This window comes from Coptis chinensis, chromosome 6 (genome assembly GCF_015680905.1).
Source record: "Coptis chinensis isolate HL-2020 chromosome 6, ASM1568090v1, whole genome shotgun sequence".
In the NCBI taxonomy this organism is placed as follows: Eukaryota; Viridiplantae; Streptophyta; class Magnoliopsida; order Ranunculales; family Ranunculaceae; genus Coptis; species Coptis chinensis.
In genome coordinates, this window is record NC_141461.1 from 29,435,466 (window position 1) to 29,450,118 (window position 14,653).

Consider the following 14,653-nt stretch of genomic DNA (forward strand, 5'->3'; position numbering starts at 1 on the left):
TCACAGTTTACCAAACAGACACAATTTTAAAACTGTTTCCATTCCATTCCAGACCACTTATTTCCTTTCCTTTCCATTAGTTAAAATTTAACAAACAGGCCCTTAATTATTATTGTAAGAGAAATGAACGATGTAATTATCAAGTTAGTTGCATATATGTGTATAGAGCTGAAATCTATAAACCAACAACTTAATTAAGCATGGCCATATGCAGCAACAAATTTATGTTTTACCAACAAGTGCATTGTTTACCGTAAAGGAGTGTAATTAACATAAGAGCTAAACAAAATGAGAAGAAAACTCCCATATAAGTAATTGGGGACACGGACACTAGCAGCATCTATCACATCACATTGCATACACTCCTTATTTCTTCTTACCAAGGGTGTATTTGTTGTTGTGCATCCACACCTTCAGAACATTCCTCTGGAGACCAGTATCATTGCAGAACTCCTCCACTTTAGCTTCATCATGCTTATGCATTTTCCAACATAACTTTTCAGCAAATGTCAACATCTTTTCTTTCTGCTCTTGCGTAAACTTTGTCCGAAACCTCTTCTTAGTCCCACTCCCACAAGGATTTGATACACCTTCCTGCTCCTCTTTAACCTGTCCACCTCCAGATGTAGACCCAAATGCGGCAGCTGGTTTATAGTTTTGCGCCACTTGGGGGTAGACCGTAGTTGTACTACTGCGGTAGCATAACTGCATCTCCTTGCGGTGGAAGTTGCGGTGACAGTTGCAAGCCCCGCATTTGAGTGCTTCCAAAGTACCTTCAGGTCCAGCAGGCATGAACTCACCGCAACCATCCACTGCATGTCCTCCTACATTGGCAGCGTGATTCTTCATGCAGTCTAGATATTTGCATATGGTTTTAGAACCTGATGTCACGGGGGAGTTTTCGACTCCACTTGCCATTTTTGTTGTCAGCGTTTTCCTGATCGATCCGAGAGTTGGTAGGCCTTCAGTTAGTTGTCTCCCCTTGATGTTCTTTCGTGATACTCAAATTTCATCTCAAATCTGCAAAGATAATTATGGAGAATGAGTAAACAAAATGAAGTAAAGTATATAGAAAGAAGTTTTCACAAATTGAAGGTTAGGCCAAGAGAGAAGAGTGAGGGAGAGAAACGTGACTTTGCAAGACTGAAGACTTGGTGTCTGGGCGTTAAAGAAGAAAGGAAGGAGATGACGAGCTTCTGCATTTTGTGCAAGTGGCAAAGTTGGTGAAAGATGAGAGCTTAATGGTTAAATGGTAGGCACATTTGGCCAAAAAACAAAATGCCATATCTTCCAATATATTGAACTCCCCAAATTTCCAAAATGGGAGCTGATGACATTGGTGTATATATATTGGAAATACTGCTCTGGAATTAATATAGGATTACCGACCTTCTGAACTGTTAGTTTTGTTGTTTGGGACCTTAGTACGGAAATCGCCGCCCACCACAACTATCAAGAGAGAATGCAAATGTGGGTTTACTCTAGCCTTTTTATAGGTAAAAAGTTGAACATATATTAAGTAAGAGGAATCAAAATTTGTATCTGATACGATACTGTTATAATCATACCAAATCTAATACAATAGTAATAAGGCGATATACGAGGAATCTCAACATAACAAATAATCTATAAAAAGGTGAGGATTCCACAATAGGTTAATATTTAAGCTTCATTTTAAATCAATACTTACTGCAATCTGAATATTGTACAAGTAATTTTTGAACTCTTAGAAATGTGGTATTGATGGCCAAAATTCATTTTCAGCGTTATACTTAAGAGACGCGAATACTAAAATAGTAAAATCATAGTACAAAATGGCGTTCCAAAGAAAATATCGTTTTTGAAAGTATCGACACTAAGATTGCCATATTTCGTTTTAAAATTGTGTTTTCGGGACCTTCAAAATTAAACTGGTAAATACTGTGATATTCCGTGATATACTGCGGTATTTTGTACTGTGATTGAAACATCTTTTCGGCAAAAATGGGTGAATGACCATTTTGGGGATGTCGTAAAGAGAAGTAGACCCGGCCAAAAGTAGGCTCCCTTAAAGTCTTAAACACTAAATACACAGTTGCACGCACTCACACTCTCTCATATTAAGCACGCTTCTAAAACAAAAACTTGGGAAGCAAGTCACCAACTTCTGCCCCAAACTTTCACTTTTGCAATTTCTGCGATAACCCTAATGTAATAGTGAGAACCTGCAAGTGATTTCCCCCCTCCCCCCCTTCTTTTCTTCAAGTAGACCATATGATTTCTGTTTTGGTTGCCTGGTTTCTGTGGAGACTTTGGTTATTTTGTTTGATTGAAAATATGTTCTTGCTTCCTGTTATGCTGTTGTTATTTGAACTTTTCACAATTTCTGTACAATTTGTTCTGTAGTATGTTTGTTTGTTTCTCCTTATACTTGTTCTGTTTGTTTCTGTTTTGATCTTATACAGAATGGCCTACAAATCTACTTTTCTCTATTATTATAGATGTATTGCGCTGCAGGTTGTTTAAACAACACTATTGGAATGGAGAAACTTCCACTGGAAATCACAACCGACATCCTTTCAAGGCTACACGTTAAGTCGATAGCTAGATGCAAATGAGTATCAAAACTTTGGTGTACGATTATTTCTGATTCCACATTTCCAAAACTCAACTCACCCAGCACTCCAAAATCGACCTGGACATTTTTATTCATTACATAGATCGTGATCGCCGCACAGTATTCTACTATCTTGAAGACAATGAGGAAGCATTTAGCAAAGAACAACCCATAATCCTCAAGCCATTTAAAGCCACTGGCTCAGCTGACTTCATTAGAGAATGCGGAGCCTTTGGCATACCCCTGACATTATGTGCTTGCAATGGTTTGATGATCTGCATTTCCGTATTCTCTCTGTCTTACTATTACTACTTATCCCTCAACCCCATTTGGCCATTTATGTGTTTAACCCCATTACTAAAGAAACTGTCAAGCTACCTTCCATCACTTTTCCTCAACTTGTGCTTCCTGATTGGCTTGCTGGGGGAGTGGAAACTAACAAGTTTTCATCTGGTTTTGGATTCCATGACTTGGAATTTAAGCTGGTAGTTGTGATCTTCCGTGACTATGATTTTGAGTCTAAAATTAACAATGAAGTGCAAGTTCTAGCTTACACTAGGCAGCCCTACTACGAGGAGAAAGACTGGCATTGTCCCAGAGGTAGGTGCTCCGTCAAGCATCTGGAACTTTTTCTGCAGTTATCTTCGATGGGTGTTTAAGTGTTTTCATTGGATCACAAGTGATAAAAGTCTGCCTGACGAGTGACGACGGTCCACTAATTGTTTCGTTCCACTTGGGTACAGAGAGTTTCGGGTTTGTGTCGACTCCCGGATCACATCAGCTCAAACTCCAATACGAACTTGGGGCTTTTGAAGGTCAACTCTCTGTAATCGAATGCTCTTCTGAACGTTATATTCAAGTGTGGGTTATGAAGTAGTACAATATTAAGGATTCCTGGGTCAAGCAATTTTCTATACAACATGATTCCATATGTCGTAATCCTGGGTTGCGCTATGACTATGTGAAGCTATTAAAAGTATGCAAGAGTGGTGAACTTCTACTTTTAAATTATTGATTTGGGTATTGAACCATAGTGGATTTTATATTATGGGTACTGTATTATTTTTTTTGCAAAATAGGGTACCGTAGATTTCAAATATTGCTAAAATGGGTACTGTCTATGTATTATGTGAAGTATGTATACGTATTTGATGATTTGGCATGATTTGGCAGACATAATGCGTACACATGGCCCATACCCGAGGCCCAAATCATATTTGATGATTTGGCATACATCCTTCTCGTATTTGATGATTTCTTTCATGTGTACACATAATGAAAGAATTAATAGACCGTCATTGTTCCAGCCCAAGGCCCATACCCAAAACAGCCTTACAAGTTTAGAGAGAGAGAAGATGTTGTTGGTTGAGTACACAGCATCTTCAAGTTCTAAAGATGAAGAAGAAGATACAAAAGAGTTACAAAACAAAGAAAAAGGAAAGGAAAGAAAGTTGAAAGAAGAACATGTAATAAATTGAAGAAGAAACGCTGTCGTTCCTCCTCCACCTCAAATTCACAATATTCCTCGGTATAATTTCTTTCTTTTTCTTGTTATTCCAATTTCCAATTCTAGGGTTTTTATATTGTTTTCTTTTTTGTTTGTATTCTAGAAGATCAACACTTGTTGGGAGACTTCCGGATGCTTCACTACTTTTGAGTACACCTGATTTCTCATCTCATGAAATGAGTCAGAGTGACCACCATTCTAGAGTTGCAGCTGCAATTGCATCATGGAAGAGAGAATCAAATGGATCAGCAGCTTCATCTTATCCACGTAGTAAATTTCCTAGATCAAACTTGCCACACTCTAGAAATGTACTCAACAATGTGGGTGGCTTGCTTATTCCACCTCAACTTAGTGGAAGGTTAGTTAATGTTTTAGATTCCCTCTTGACATCATGGAATGTTCTTGGTTCTAATGATATCTACTTGATTGTTTGTTGCAGGAGCAATGTTGTAACAGAAGACTTGAGCAAGCTGTTTGCAAGAACTACATGATACCAAAATAGACAAACTATCTTCAATGTTTTGTAAGATATCGTGGTTACTTTGTACGACCGGGCAATGCAATTAATAGAATCTTTTGAGATCTGGTTATGTTCTTTTTTCCTCGTCTTCTCTTCAAATTTGTTTTGGTCTGTAATTGAGAGTTCTGTTTCAGCTGATTTTGATAAAATCAATGTTCTTCTTTTAATGGGTTTGGGACATAATGGGAATTTTAAGATGGGGAAGGGGCAGTAAGTGGTAAATTGAACAATATTGGAAGGAGGTGAAGATTGAGACTCATGTGCTTCGTGCATGCGCTACTTACGTGGAGACTGAGTTGCCATGTGTACGCATTATGTCTGCCAAATCATCAAATATGTATACATACTTCACAGTATACATATACGGTACCCATATTAGCAATATTTGAATCTACGGTACCTTATTTTGCAAAAAAAATAATACAATACCCATAATGTAAAATCCATTATAGTTCAGTACCCATATCAATAATTTTTTCTTTTTTGTGATAACGAGTATCTGATTTTGTTGAACTCTGCAAGCCGAAAGTGTAGATTTGTTGAAGTTGAAGGAATTCTAGGAAGATTTAACCATCACCTTCAGGCACATCCATTTGTGGGCACCCTCCTTTCACTAAAATCAGCTTTTGGAGTGAACAGCGCTAGGGAATTCAAAAGGGTAGAGAGAAAATATTCTTTGAAAAGAGTGTATTTCTGTAGAATTAAGCAACCAATCAAAGAGACACAACACAAGATTTATAGTGGTTCGGTGCCAATGCAGTACCTTACATCCACGAGAGAAGAGAGGTGTTTATTGCTTGATTGATTTAGGGTTGTGTTACAGGGATTAATATATCAAGAAAATAGTCCAGAAGACCAATTTGGGGAAAAAGTAATTCTAGAGGACACTTTTTTTGTGAGTAACTCACAAGAACAAATTTTGGGGAAAAGTAACTCACGAACCCACTATTTCAAAATTAGGAACCCTCAAGGACAAAATAAGTTGGCCCGGCCCTTTTACTTTTTTTAAATGCCAGTTATACCTTCCGTGAAAATAACTTGTTTCGGCCCCTACAAATGTGGCCCAATAAAAGCCTAATTCAATATAAAGCCCACGCTCAGAGCCCATGCTCAGAACTTATCTACAAAAAAGCCCACGCTCAGAGCTTATCTACAAAAAACCCACGCTCAAAGCCTACATACCTACACGTAAAATCAATATCAATTGCGCACATGTTTTGCGAGTCAAACAACTTCCACAACTTCGTCCACATTCAAGTTCACTTCCATCAACTTCATATCGTGTGACAGTTCTCCCACCAGTTTTCCAACTTCATCCTACGATTGGACAGTTGTCACGCCAGTTCTCTAACTTCATCCCATGATTGGACAATTCTCCCGCCAGTTCTCCAACTTCATCCCATGATTGGACAATTCTCCTGCCAGTTCTCCAACTTCATCCCATGATTGGACAATTCTCCCGCCAGTTCTCCAACTTCATCCCACGATTGGAATATTGGAGAACGAGGAAGTAATTATCACCAATCCTACCTATAAAATCCAACCTTCGTCATTTTTCCAGAACTACGCATCGAGACTTGATCCCAAGCAATACATTTGGGTACGTAGGCAACTTCAAAACCGAAGTCCAGTCTCATCTTTTCCCAACCACCATCTCCAAAAAAATATTACTTTCGACCCTCAACTGGTGTGTTTTGGCAAATCTTGTTGAAACATATTTGGCGCCATCTGTGCTCCTACCCTCAACCACAAAACAAAAGTTATGTCAATGGCTTCTCGAAAAACAAACAACGGTGAAAGTATCCCTTTTACCGCTGGGATTCAAACTCCCCTTGGCTTGAATTCACTTTCCAAGTCTGATGGTCCTCGGCCATCTGCGACTAAGAGAGTGGGTATCCATGTATCCGATCCATGACCTCAAGTCGACCGTCATCTCCGACAATTGGAGAGCAAGAATAACAATCTGAAGAAATAGCTACGTCAACTTCTCAAAGATGATTCAGGGTCCACGGCAAAAAGTGTTTGGGATCGTTTGAACACTGAAGCATCTCTGTCAAAGACTCCAAGTACAAACTCCCGTACCAAGAGAAACCGTGCGAGTCGCTTACGAAAGGCTTTGCGCAAACAGAATGTGTAACGCTGAAAGCCAACACTTTCCAGTGTAATCGTAAGCGAATCCACAAACTCTTCTGCCGACCTTGATGCCGATCACCCTGTGAGGGATCACCAACTCACAAAAGATCTCATGACGAAAACCGGTTTAGCCGATTCAAATCATACTAAGGGAGATCGGCAAAATATGCATATAGGTCGGCAAGGTAGACTACCCAACGAACGAAAAACTCATGAAGTTCCTACCCCAAGCTCTAGGAGGGGTAGGCAAGCCACTGCAAGTCCTCGTCGCAACAGCAGTATGCGCCGATCTCGACAGTAACACTATTCACCAAGTAGTTACAGTTCACAACCTAGTCGCCCAAGTTGTAGTCCCAATCCAAGAGCTCATTGTCGGCCAAAGTATGTTGACAATGGTAGCCATGGAGATGGAGACTCACTTGCATCAGGTCAAAAAAATGGTTGTGACAGTCCAGCACTCCGTCCATACTCTCCCGATGTTCACCATAGGAGACGAAGGAATCGATCTCCACTACTGGCTCGATCACCTTCACCTGCATGGACGGGTCGACGAGAACTCACTCCACCTCCTCCGAAGAAATCTTGGCCAAAACATCCACAGTTCGGTCATGACCATCATCGAGAGAATGTTCCATTTTCTGAACGACGTCTCCATGAAATGATACTGAAGGCGGTTAATGATAAGGAGTCAAGAGAAAACAAAATACGAAATCTCGCTATAGAGAGTGGTATCAATTCTCCCTTCTCTCTCCGAATCCAAACAACCGTTCATCACAAGGACTTCAAGCAACCAGAATTCGAAAAGTATGATGAGATTGATGGAGATCCTTTGATGCATCTTGTTAATTATAGAAACCAGATGATCTTATGGACTTTCGACGATGCTTTTCTTTGCAAGTTATTCCCGTCCACACTCATTGGAATTGAGTCGATGAGATGGTTTAACATGCTTCCAGAAAGATCCATCCACAATTTTACTGATCTTGCATATAAGTTTGTCGAGCATTTTCGTCACAATTGGAAAGAACCGAAAAATATTGATTCTCTATTCAGTATTAAACAACAAAAGGACGAAAAATTCAGTAAGTTTGTTGTGAGATTTCGGAAAGCGGCTGTTGAAATTCTAGATACATCTGATATTCTTGTCATTTATGCTTTCAAAAAAGACATTAATTATGATAGGGACGGTGTTTACAACTCTATAGTAAAAGACGTCCTAACAACTCGTTATGAACTTTTTGCTCGAACTCAACAGTTTATTCGAGTTGAAGATGATGCATCGGCACGAGTTCACAGAGATAGGGATCGGATAAGCAAGCCGCAGGAACAAAGTCAAAAACCGAAGTTTCAACAAACAACCGATCAAAAGTCCAAGAGTGATGGTAGGCCACAACAATGGAACGGCAAAGAACAAAAGAAACTTCCCGAGTTAAAGCTTACCACCCTCAACGAGAAGTATGTTGTTATCTATGAGAAGATTAAGGGAAAGAATATCTTATCTCCACCTTTTCCTCTCTCAGAAGATACCAAGGCTACACGTGACAAATCACTGTGGTGTAAATTCCACGATGATTTTGGTCATGAAACTAAACAATGCCGATCTCTAAGGGGTAGAATCCAAGGTTTGATAGAGAAAGGTATGCTTCAGGATTACGTGCTGGGTAAAACGAAACAAGTTTTAGTCGTGACCACACACAATGTAATCAAAGTCGGTCATGCCAGAGTTGATTCAATGTCTAATACCCAGCGCAAGTATTTCAATCACTCCAAGATCACTGATCTCAGCCACCACTATGTTTATAGTGGATACAATTTTCTCCACGGTATTGGTACTGAGACTTATGAGGAGAGACCTCTCTGTTGGATTGACAATGATCTAATTGGAGTGCACCATCCTCATTATGATGTTGTTGTAATACAAGATTTTGTTGGAATTCATCGTATGCAGAAAATCATGATCGATACAGGTAGTTCGGCAAGTGTGATCTACAAGCGTTGTTATAAAGGACTCAATCTCCCCGAGAAAATGATAGTTCCCAATCCAAACCCTATCATTGGCTTCAATGGGATAGCAGCAAAATCAATTGGTAGATGCTCTCTTCCGGTGACATTAATGAACAAGGAAGTTACAATTGATTTTCTTCTCATGGATTGTAACTCCTCCTACAATGTCATTCTGGGAAGAGATTGGATCCACTCAATGGGAGCTGTCGTTTCTACTTTCCATCAGGCTATCAAGTTCTGGTGTGATGGTATGGTATGCAAAGTTCGAAGTGATTAGATAGTAGCTTTGAAGTGCCATGAGTCTATACTCGAAGATTATAAAGATTCGAAAGTCAAGGGCAACACCATCCTAAATGTCGATGGGGGAAAATAACAATTACAGAATTCCATTGGCCGGGTAAACACTATGGAGCAGCGTTTAAGTGGCCCCCCGACCATTGACAGGCTCCTCGAAGTACAGATTGGTAACAAGGAAGAAGAAACCTCTTTTATTTCTGCGGAAATTTCCAAGAAAGAACAGGATGAACTCATTATGCTTTTGAAGAAAAATTGCACAGTGTTTAAGTGGATGGTCAAACAAATGCATGGGATTGATCCTTCACTTGCATGTCACAGGCTGGATATCGACAAAACACAAAAGTCGGTCGTCGTAAGCCTCAAATGAATGGCTCCCGATCGAAAGCTCAAAGTGAAAGAAGAGATCGACAAACTTCTAAGTGTTAATTTTATTAGGCTTGTACTATATCCGAAATGGATATCCAATGCAGTAGCAGTCCCTAAGAAAAATGGGAAACTTAGAATCTGTGTTGATTTTACTGATGTCAATAAAAAATGTCATGTTCACCCGTATCCTTTGCCTCGTATTTCTGAAATGGTTGATGCCACTTCAAGGTTTAAACGAATTTCTTTTATGGATGCCTCAATGGGATTGTATCAAATTGCATTAGCTGAAGATGAACAAGAACTTGCAACTTTCATAACAAACCAAGGCTTATTTTGCTATAAGGTAATGTCTTTCGGTCTAAAAAATGCACCGGCAACATATCAGAAATTCATAAATACATCATTTTCAGACTTCTTAGGCAAGTTTATGGAAGCTTATATTGACGATATGGTCATCAAGTCGCATGAAGAGTCTTCTCACCTTCATCACTTGCAAAAATTCTTTGATCGGCTTGTGCATATTAGAATGCATCTAAATCTAACAAAATGCACATTTGGGTTAGCATCGGGTAAATTTCTTGGATATCTTATGACCAAACGAGGCATTGAAGCTAATCCTGATCAAATCTGTGCAATTACCAAAATGCCCTCACCAAAAACAAAGAAGCAGATCCAGCAACTTACGGGTAGGATAGCCGCTTTGGGTAGATTTATCTCGAAATATTCAAATCGGCTCCACCCATTTTTTCAAGCCATTAAGGGATCCCCACAAAGGATAGATGAGTGTGACGTACGTAGCTTTTCAGAAAATAAAAGAATACCTGGTACAGCCGCCAATTCTTGCTAGTCCGACCGCCGGACAAATAATTGGCATCTATTTGGAAGCAAATAATTGGCATCTATTTGGCAGCATCATAAATAGTTGTGAGTGTCGTCTTATTCATTGATGATGAAAATGAACAACCAATTTTCTTCATAAGTAAGACCCTTATAACTCCAGAAGCAAGGTATTCATAGATTGAGAAAATAGCTCTCTCACTTGTCCATAGTGCACGAAGATTAAAGCCTTATTTCCAAGGGTGTATCATCAATGTCTACACTAAATACCCCTTGAGAAAAGCTCTTCGAAATGCTGATTTGAGCCGATTAGCAGAATGGGAAACATATTTGAGTGCCTATGAAATTATCTACAAAGCCCAATCATCTGAGAAAGGCCACGCAATGGCATCACTTATGGCCGATTTTCCTGTCGATAACATACCGACCATGGAAGAGCAGTTTAAGGAACCTCCTCCTAATCCACAACAAGGATCGGCTGATCCATCCACAAGTGCCGACCCTTCTTTATGGATTCTACACATGGACGATTCCAAGAACAAATCAGGTTCAGGTTTTGGTTGTGTTTTGATCCGACCTGATGGCGAGAAAATTGAAAAATCTGTTCGCCTCGGATTTTGTGCATCAAACAATGAAGCTGAATATGAAGCGGTTCTTTATGCAATGCGAACAACACTTGACCTAGGGGCGACAAAGATCGAGTTATTCACTGACTCAAAGCTTGTTGTGAATCAATTTGGCGGATCTTTTGTTGCTTGAAATGATAGGATAGCTACATATGTCTGAAAAATACATGAGCTATCCATTCATTTCAAATCCATTGCCGTTCACCAACGCTCTCACAATGATAATCGTCACGCCGATGCCTTAGCCTATCTCTCTGCCGCAGTTGATGTTAACAATGAAAGAAAAATCTATATTGATTTCCAACCTTTTCCAAGCATAACTGTTATAGAAGAAAATGTTCAAAACTTATATATTGCTCATCTATGCTATTTCCAGACGACATCTCAGCATTTCGAATTCGAGCTAGTAAATGCTGTAACAACAAGGAAAAGAAAGAGAGAAGAGCTAGCTCAATCGGCCGGCACAAGTTCAAAATCTCACTCAGAGGAAGCAACTCAAGAAGATTTAGCCGACCATCAAGATTTGGCCGATCATCGTTTTGAGAGTGATTCTCCACTCACACAGGATGCCGACCAAAGCAATGTTGATATGGAAGATGAGTCCCATGAAGCAGATAATTCTCCAGAAGTACCACATTTGGATCTCCAATCTATCGACGGTGATTCTTCACCAGATGATTGAAGACCTACTTATTTAGAATTTCTGCAACAAGGAACTCTACCTGAGGATTCGTCACTTTCCTACAAAATTAAGAGAGATGCCTGGAAATTTGTCATAATTCCAAATTCTAAAGGCAAACTCCTACTTTATAGGAAAGCAAACAACTTCAGTCCTTTTCTCAGATGTCTTTCCAAAGATCAAGGTCATCTAGTTCTCGAAGAAATACACTCCGAACTTTGTAGAAACCATTCTGGGGGACGTAGTCTTGCACATAAAGCCATGACTCAAGGATACTGGTGGCCTAACATGCAAAGACATTCAGCGGAATTTGCCCAAAAATGCATATCATGTCAAAAACATGCAAATATGGGCAAACTCCTAGCAACGAAACTCCACCCAATTCTAAGCCCTTGGCCTTTTGCAAAATGAGGCTTGGATATTATGGGACCCCTACCAAAGGCTCCTAGAAGTGTATGATTTTTATTGGTTGTGACTGATTATTTCACTAAATGGGTAGAAGCTCAACTGTTTGTCAACATCTCAGCAACAGATGTACAACGTTTCTTATGGAAAGACATCGTTTGTCGCTTTGGAATTCCATCTAACATCGTCTCTAACAACGGTAAACAATTTGATGCGGAAGAAATTCACAAATTTTGCGCCTCACTAAAAATTCAGCATAATTTTTCCGCTCCATATTATCCACAAGCAAATGGACAAGCAAAAGCAACCAATAAGACGATTCTCTCGACTTTGAAGAAGAAGCTTAATGAGGCAAAAGGAAATTAGGTTAAAGAGTTGCCATCAGTGCTTTGGGCTTATCGCACAACTCCAAAGCATTCTACCAATCTTTCCACTTTCAACCTAGCTTATGGCATAGATGCTTTCTAATAAGAGCCCAAAATTGTAGTTTTAACCCCTTAATAATACTACTTTTAGACTAATTATGCGAGTAATAAATAAGAGTTAATGCTAATTACGTGCTTTTATTTATTTCAGGCATAAAACTCAATTATGTGCAGAAATGTGCCACTTTGACAATATAAAGGAGCAAAAGGTTGGATGCTAAGGAGTTCTGTGATAAAGGCCAAGATTCAAGGAGACAAAGCCTTTATAAAGCCCGATCAAAAGCTGAAAAGTCAACACGGGCAGAAATAGTGCACAAGTCAGCAGAACTTCCGAAGACCATATCTTTGGACTCAGGCCTCGGATTTAGGCCTACCTTACGTCAAAACAACCGACTCGGAAAGAGCTTTCCAATAGTCCAAGTCTTGACCTAATCAAAGGAGCAAAAGTGGATGAAAAATCTGCTGAAGTCAAAGCTAGCTGAAACGGGCTCTGTGGAATGAAGAAATTGGGCTTTGGGCTCGATTTTCCGGCCCAAAACATGAGACCTCAGCCCATGCACGAAATTGTGGATCTGGTCTCCTTCTTTACATAAAACAAGACTTAGCTCTTAAGAAAAATATAGTTAGATAGCTTAGAATATAAAGTAGCCATTAAAATAGCTTGTAGATCTAGTTTTTGAATTTCAATTAGTTAATTAATTAGTTTCATACATTGTTTTAGATTAGTTATTGGAATGATTGTTCTTCATTTATTAGATAAATAAAATAGTAGTTCTTGATCATTTCGATTTTGTCATTTAAATTTGTAGATCTAATTTCAATTCTTGTTGTTATTCAATTCTTAGTTATTAATTAGATTTGAAATATTGTTAGTTAAAATTAGTAAAGTTCAAATCTTTATATTATGTCTAGTTTTAATTCAATGGAAAATGATAGTTTGATGAATCAAGGCTAAACCTCCATTAGAGGGGTTTGATGAAGCCTTGATGAAAACTTGATTGTGTAGTATAGAATCGTTATAAGAATCTATTCCACTCTAGAAGATCGTTGATTCGCCATGAGAATATGTGGACGACCTCACATGCTAGTTATGAATTGGTAGAAATGTCATGTATAATTAGGGATTAGAACGACCAATTCTTACCATGAGAACGTAAGAATTGGTTTACAATAAATCTATGCTAGTTTATTAAGTTGGATTCAAGGTGGAATCAAATTTCCCTAATTCTTTATCTAGATTCAACTCTTAGCATTCTGTCATTCCGTTATTCGTATCGTGTTATTTGAATTCACATCGTAGTATAAATTCCCTTATAAATCTCTCATTGACTTTGGATAGACCATCAATTGTAGAAAACTTTAATGCTAAAGGACTAGGAGTGGAACGAATCTTCTATTCCAACTCTACGTCAATAGGATCGAGAGTAGAAAACAAATATCTTTGATAAATCTAGTAAAAGTTCAGTTTATAGTTTTACTTGCGTTTAGAGTTTCATCGCTTTATTTATGAGTAAAACTATCTTTTTATGTTTATCAAATGGCGTCGCTGCCATTTTAGTACTTTTTAGTCTTGTTTTCTTTAGAATTGATAGTTTTTCAAAGTCCCATAACCCACCCACCCTTGTTTGATTCTCACTGTGGTTGTCTGTTTCAGCACTTAAATTTTCCTCAAAAAAATTACTCGGAGCTCGACCGCGCCCTGGGCAAGGCAAATTGGAGCGCACCCTGCACCCAAACGCCTGGAATTCCATCTTTTGGCTGAGCACGACCTGCGCCCTGCCAAGGCAAACAACGAGCGCGACCTGCGCTCCACACTGAATAATTCCACTTTTTGCTCGAAGGCGACTGCGCCCTCCCAAAGGCTAACTTGGAGCGTGACTCCAGCCCGCTGGAACTCCACTTGACTGGCGTGACTGCGCCCGACCTAGGCCTATTACGAACCCACCCTCTCTGCTGAACCGCCCGATTTCCACAGGTTTGATTCAAACTTCCATTTCTTCAAGATTTTCAGTGTTCTAACTTGTTATATACACTGAGCACGCGTAAACAAGACGTTATTCATAAGCGAAGCAAGGAGGCTTTCAAGTATTCTTTTCTTCCATACCTCGCATCTTCTGTTAGAGGTTCATACTAGCATATCAGGATTGTTTGGAGTGTTGTTGTGTTTCATTAAGATTGGTCTTAGCCTTGCATGAGATTAAGGTCAGGCCGAAGAAAAACGCCTAACGTAATTAACCAACAATGGCAACAAACAAATC

At 39.2% G+C, this 14,653-nt stretch overlaps 1 pseudogene; it reads right to left on the reverse strand.

The window, feature by feature from the left end:
* Positions 1 to 239: 239 nt before the first annotated feature.
* On the reverse strand, positions 240 to 1,148 carry LOC147492491 (zinc-finger homeodomain protein 2 pseudogene; annotated as a pseudogene).
* Positions 1,149 to 14,653: the final 13,505 nt, after the last annotated feature.